Here is a 6835-nt window from a genome sequence, read left to right as displayed (position 1 = left end):
GGGGCACCTTGCATCTGGGAGATATCCTGAAGCATGCGGAATTTCAGCAGGCAGCCGGCCACGGGATGCTCGCAGCGGGATGCCCGCACCGGGAGCCGCGCGGTGTGCCCTGGCCGCCCGGGCGATCCCTGCTCCCGGCGTCCCGCCGCTCCCGGGGTCCCGCCGCCCTTCCCGGGGCGCGCATCCCCAGCCCGCCCGGCGGCTCGTAGAGGCGGCGGCGGCTCGGTGCCGGCGGCTGGTTCCGCTGCCGGGCCGGGAGCGCTTCGGCCGGGCTCGGCTCCCCCGACACCGGGGAGGCGGCCGGGGCTCGGCGCGGCGGCCGCGGGAGCGCCGGGGTCCGCCCCGCTCCGCTCCGGCTTGGAAGTTTTGATCATAAAACGCTACGAAACTCGATGAATCGGCAACGGAGAGCGCGGCGGTGCCGGCGTGGAATGAAACAAATAAACCGCACGAAGCATCGGAAGTTTTAGAGCTTGAGATAAAACAATGTAGCCAGCTCTGTTCGAGTTTCTTTCCAATAAAAAAAGAATTACAAAGAGGCTAGCTGTCTGTGCTCTTTTGCTGACCGGAAAGTTGCAGGAGTTCTTGATTTTGTAATGCAATGTGGTCACAGTGTTACTGCAGTAAAATAGTACAAACAGTTTCTAAATAAGCAGTCCGGTGTATGAAAGGTGGTGACTGTGGCTTAGAACGAATCTCTCTACATGCTGATTTGAAAGTAAGTATTTATTTTTCCCATTTTGTCCAGGGATCTCTTTATTCAACTGCTGAATGCTCGGTGTATTTTGTTTTCATCTTGCAAACAGATCTTTGCAAACAGACCTTGCAAAATAAAAATCTGATCACCTACATTTTGATTACATGAAAATAATTAACAGTCTTTATATATATTATATATAATACATTAACTTTTCATCAGTGTTCATTTCACTTGGCACAGCTGGATTTAAAATGGGATTTTCAAAGGAGAGCTTAACCATATTTCGGGTCGATATCTGAAATCTGAGATCTTTGCAATTGTGTTGGAAGGAGCACATAGAAAAAATAGAAATATATCATATATATTACAGCCAGACAAAATCAGAACTTTATTTGATCAAGTGACAGGAATATTTGCCAATATGGCTTCCTCTAGCTAAAGAATATTCTGTGGGGCTTTTACAAGGAGTGAAGAACTGAAAATGAAGACGCTATTTAAGAAGTAAAAGTGTTTCTCACTAGTGAAGTGTGTTTTAACTTGTTTCAGATGGGGTTTTGTTCTGGTTTTGTTTTCTTGCAATTTAGAGAAATCAGAATATATTTCTTGTTTGCTCCTCCTTTCATCAAGGAGATCTTTTGCCAAGAGGAAAAAAATATCAAGTAAGGGAGTAAAATGGGGCAGCAACCCAAGCATGAAATCCCTTTGGCGAGAACAATGAGACCCTCCTCTCCAGAATCTGTTTTGCCTTACTGGTGTGATAACGGTGTTTTCAGCTAACATTATCATTGATCTATTGTGAATTCAGCCCCAGGACCTTCCATATCTTAAAATTATAGAGAAAGAGTGTTAAATTTGCTTTTTAATACCTGGTATTGGTTAGATTTTGATGCCCAGATTTCCTTCCAAGTAGCCATTATTTTTTAATAAGGATATATCCCCTCCCTTTCTCTAAAAAACGCTAGTGTAGTGTTGGCCTTTGAAGACACTCTGCAACAATTTGGTTTTAACATTTTAAAATATCTTAATTTGGATACAAATTAGTTATTTTGTTATATTTAGGGAAAAATATTCCGGTATCTGCTGAAGTTTCATAATTTACTTTTTTTGTTTTGTTTTAATTTGTTTTAATAACTTAAAATACCTTTGTTCTGTTGCTGGATCCAGCTCAGGCAATCGTTTGGTCTTTTACAAATTTCATCAGGAATAAGCATTCCAATTTCAATGTAACAGTCATGAAAAAAGCTGTTTAAATTGGCCATTAATATGTATATCCTTTGAAGAATGTGGTCATGAATGTTTGTATTTAAAGTGTGTTTTCCCACTACAATATCTGTTCTGTCATTTGCTATGTATTATTTTTCTCAAGATCAGAAACCATCCTAATGTTAATTATAGTCATGTTTTTGTTTCCGGTCTGTTTCTTAAGGAGACTGAATACTTGAGTCTGTGAATTATGGATTATATGGCAATTTAAAACTACCTGTGAAACTGAAGGCTGAGCTTGTGGGATTGTTGGCCCCTCCTGCAGACATTAGTGCTTAGATATGAATGATTTCGTTAGGTCATTTCAGTTATTGTTTATCTGGGCTAAAATAAATTAGGTTCAGTCTTTTGTGTTTCTCACGAAAGATACACCATATAACTATTTCCTTTGCAATGGATTACCTTGATATATTGTACATAGTTTTGGTATTAAATGCTAGGGAACTTTGATTGCAAGAGATCCATTTGGGTAGGTATTGTCACTACAATAAAATGGCTGGCACGTTCTTTTTATGTAAGGAAATCTCCATATTTCCCCCCCCAAGTTATGGTTTTCTGACAGTTAAATGGTCAATGAAGCTTGACTGTATTATTCTAAAACATTTTGTGTAGAGTCTAGTTATTTCCCAGGGTAAGGTGAAGTAACTAAAAGTTCTACCAAAAAAAGTATTTAAGTAGTGGAAGAGAGATCTGTAAAGCAAAAATGTCCTGCAACCCCATAAGGCAAAAGCTGTGAAAATAAATAGAAGCCTTAGTCTGATAAAATTAAAGTGCATACATATAGCATTAGTTTCATGCTAATTAATTCCTGTTTTAAAGCTCAATTTACATCTCAATTGAGCAATCCTTGATACAACTGGAGGCACACAAACATATCTTAGACTAAGTAGTTGTTTCTACAAATTTCAGATTCAAGTTTTTCTTCTAGAAATGTTTTTGGTTTCTTTAAAGTTTTGCAACAGTAAACAGTTTATCTGAGCTTTTAAATGCTCTTAAAATACTACTCAAACCAAAGTTAGAAAATCAAGTAGGAAAACATGAGAAAAGTGATTTATTTAGGTAAACCCAAGCCTGCAAGGCTAGTTGGAGGCTGTTTTTTGCAAGCCTGTTTGGAGTCCATTGTTTGAACGTATAGTCATGCTGTAGGAGTGGGGCTGAGCTCACAGAATGCACACTAACAAAGTACCGTAATGGGGTCACAGAGGCCAGAGAAAAAATTCAGCTTTCTTGCATCAGACCTGTGATAAAGCCCCAGCCTGTATGTAAACAGTGAAACATTCTCACAGGCAACAGCTAGAGGCAAGGCTAATACCTGCCTTACTTACCTTAAGTTAACAATGTAAAAAATATAGTCAAAGCTGCCTCACCAAAGAAATTATAAAATGTGTTTCTTTTCGTTCTTTTGGTGGAAAGAAAATGTCAATTGCATGCTTCAATCTACTTTCTTACATTGAATGATGGCTGCAGGAAAATTCAGAAGTGTTTCTGCCCCTTTGTTTTAGTCATGTGTGGATTTCTAATGTTAATATTCAGTGTTCAAATGATAATTTTGAACTGAAATATGGTTCTAGTCAAAATATGATCTTAATTTCTTTCAAAACAAAAGCCTCCAAATATCTGTTTTATTGTCAATGAAACATAGATACAAAATAATTTAATTGAATTCAGTGTTCAAGGTGCTTAAGTAAACCCTGAAACTGACAAAATTTTAGTTAAATTTCCTGCAGCTTTGACAAATTCGTAAAAATAGAGCTTTCTCTCCTGGAGTAGAAATAAAAATAATCAAAATAATTAAATCACTGTTTGTAAAAAGATAATAATAAATGGGGAAATTTCATATCAGTCATATAATCTAATTATTCGATTAAATAAAACATTTTTATTTTATTTGCACCCTTTTAATACTGTCTTAAGCTTTAAGAGCCTAAAAGTCACCCAGGAACTGCTAGATTTGGAAACACAGGGTTTTAGCAAGTTGTGGTTATTTACTTAGAGAAAAAGTGTGGGCAGGGGGAGTTTTGCAGTGGAAATAACAAGACAAGAGAGTTTCCTGGCTCCACCAAGTCAAAGGCCAACAGGTGCCCCCTCAGTTCCTTAGGAAATCTCTCCCTGGCCTGGCTAAAGGTTACACTCCTGAGCTGCAGAGGGGATTTTCAGTTGCTGGCTTTTGAAGAAAGAGAACAAACCAGATCAGCTTTCTGGATGCAAAAGCTGTCAGCCTAATTTATGGTTTTCCCCCTGTCCTGTAAATAACTTTCAGAGGTTCAAAACAAACTTCAAAGTAGTTCATGGGTGTATTCCAACGAGAAGCAGCAAAATGTCAAGTTTCAAAGTTCAGTTGTCTTCATAATTAGAAAAGAGGGAACAACCCTTTGTTTTCCCATAGAAAATTAAAGTTTACCCCATACATATTTCCAGGCAGCTTAGAAAATCTTTTGAGCAAAAAGAAGAAAAAAACTCCCAAAAACCTTGACGAAGCGTAGCCTGAGGGAATATTTTGTTTTATCTATAAATTATGACTGAAAAAAAATAAGTGAAAAAGATATGAGATTTTCATACCTGAAATCCCTACAAGAACCCTATTGTACAGACAGCCACTGTTTCCATCTGCTGCAGATAAAGTTGTAATTGATTTAGTTTTAGTCTTCTACAAAATGTTGGGTGTTTTTTTGTTGATTTGGGTTTTTTTCTTTCACGTTGGACATCTTGTTGCAAACCTATAGCATGAGACATATCTGTGCAGGCATAGTCTCATCCTAAAACTTCTGTGGAGCCTGGTGAAAACAAGCCAGGACATGCTTTGCAGTTCTGAAGTTGTAGGTCAAGCAGCAGAAAGCTCTGAACACCTTTGAGATCTGGTTATCAAATGACTATTTCTGGCTGTAAACATCATGCTTGAAAAACTCATATTTAAATTTTAAAAACATACAAAAAATAGAGATTTTTTTTCAAAACTGCTGAATATCTAAGTTAATAATCCTATAATTTTGTTTTGTATCTGCATTATACTTCAGAAGTGTATAATTTTTTCTATACTAATGTTCTTGCTAAAGTGTTAATTTTCTAATTTTTTTAACAAATGTATTTTCTGATAAATTGGTTTTTTTAAGATTTTGTAATGTCCAAACCAACTTAATTGATTGTATCTTTATTATTCTTAATTATTTTCTTTTTATTCACTTTAGGGATACAAACAATTTAAAATCCTGAAGGAGTATATCCTAGATTAGGAAATAACCTTTTAAAAAAATCAAGACATAACAACAACATATTAAAACAAAAACAGTGTTTGGTTGTTTTGGTGTGAGAGGTGAAGTCTTCCTTGCAGTTAAATACTGAACACAACACTTAGTCTTTCCAGGGTATCTTATTATTTTCCATAACTCTTTTTGTATGTGATCCCTGAAATAAATTGGGAATAAACTTTAGATGTGGCAAAAGGCTGTACTCCTGACTGCATTAGAAATCCCTATCAATGACTAACCAAGTGAGAGATGAAAACCTTTCCTTGTCTTAGAATGAGGACCTGCACTATGGTTGGTTGCTATTTTAAACTCTGATCTAGGTGTAACTGAACTAAACAGAAAACAACACAGAGAGATAACAGTTTAACACAATTTTTAAAACTCATTTCAGCTCTGGTCAGTGTTGTCTCCTAACAGTAAGGAGTTGTCCTAAAATAAGAATGGGTTCCTTTCCAGCTAAAATTCTTCTCTGAAGAAGTTCAACAGTTCTCAAGGCAAAAACTCAACAGGGTAATGTGGTGAGAAATATCCTGGAGGGAAGTGGTGGGGCTGCCCTTGGCTGCAGCCATCAAGTCCTAAAGGAAAAGCAGAGCAATAGTGGCCAGTGGAGCTCATTAGCATCACAGAAATGCTGCCTTTCCTTTGACACATCCTAAAACACTTGCATGTGGGCACAGAGAACTGTCCCTTGGGAATGGGGGAAATTATCATTTTTCCACTCTTCATGTAGTATTTTCTCAAACAGGACATCCATGCCCCACCAAAGGAGTCAAAGCCACACTGGTGTTGTGGGTACTAGGTACCACTACTTTGGTACTGCATACCAAATGCGCCATTTTAATTTCAAAATGTAAATTGTTTTTCTATTCCTGGTTTACTCAGCAATTCCCTGATTGGGTGCTAGGTAGAAACATGCACTACTTGCTAAAACCCAACAGATTTAATGGCATTTACAGGATCATAAAATAGGTTCTGCAAACACATGGCCAAACAAAGAGATAATGTAAGGACAGCAGTGGAACTGGGGGTTGCATGGACACTGTCCCCTTGCACTTGAATAGAAAACCCTGGGGTGCATCGAGTCCACCCACGTCCAGTGGAGCGTAGACAGCAAGGACACTGTGATGTACCCAAAACACGAGTGGGGAGGCTCAAAAAATTAATGGAAGATGCTCTCCCCTCTCTTTTTTTTTCCTTTGCAACAGTTGCTGCCTAACGATTAAATAAGGCGCCCGTCCACGTGCGGAGGACAGCTCATCTGGGAGTCGAGCAGGGAGCACATCTGCCTGGGAAGGGGCTGCTGCTGCCGAGCCTGGGCTGCCTGGGAGAGGCAGGGCTGAGCCCGCCGCTGCCGGGGCTTGACGCCGCTCGGGGCTCCTCGGGAATGCGGGAGCGGTGGGTGGGCAGCAGCCGGGAGCGGGCATGCGGGCGCAAAGGCGGCCCGATGGCTTCGGGGCGTCGGGCTCACCTCCCGGCTCCCTTCCCTCCCTCCGACAGCCGCTTCCGTCGGATGCTTTCCTTGGGTGGGGTTCCCGCTCTGGAGGGAGCCGTGAGGCTCGGCCGCGGATGCGCGGGGACCGGCGGCAGCAGAGCGGGGACCCCGCTGCGCCCCGGGGCTGCCCCCGCT

This window comes from Passer montanus, unplaced genomic scaffold, assembly GCF_014805655.1.
Source record: "Passer montanus isolate IOZ18808 unplaced genomic scaffold, ASM1480565v1 scaffold10, whole genome shotgun sequence".
NCBI classification, from domain to species: domain Eukaryota; kingdom Metazoa; phylum Chordata; class Aves; order Passeriformes; family Passeridae; genus Passer; species Passer montanus.
This window is presented reverse-complemented; position numbering follows the sequence as displayed.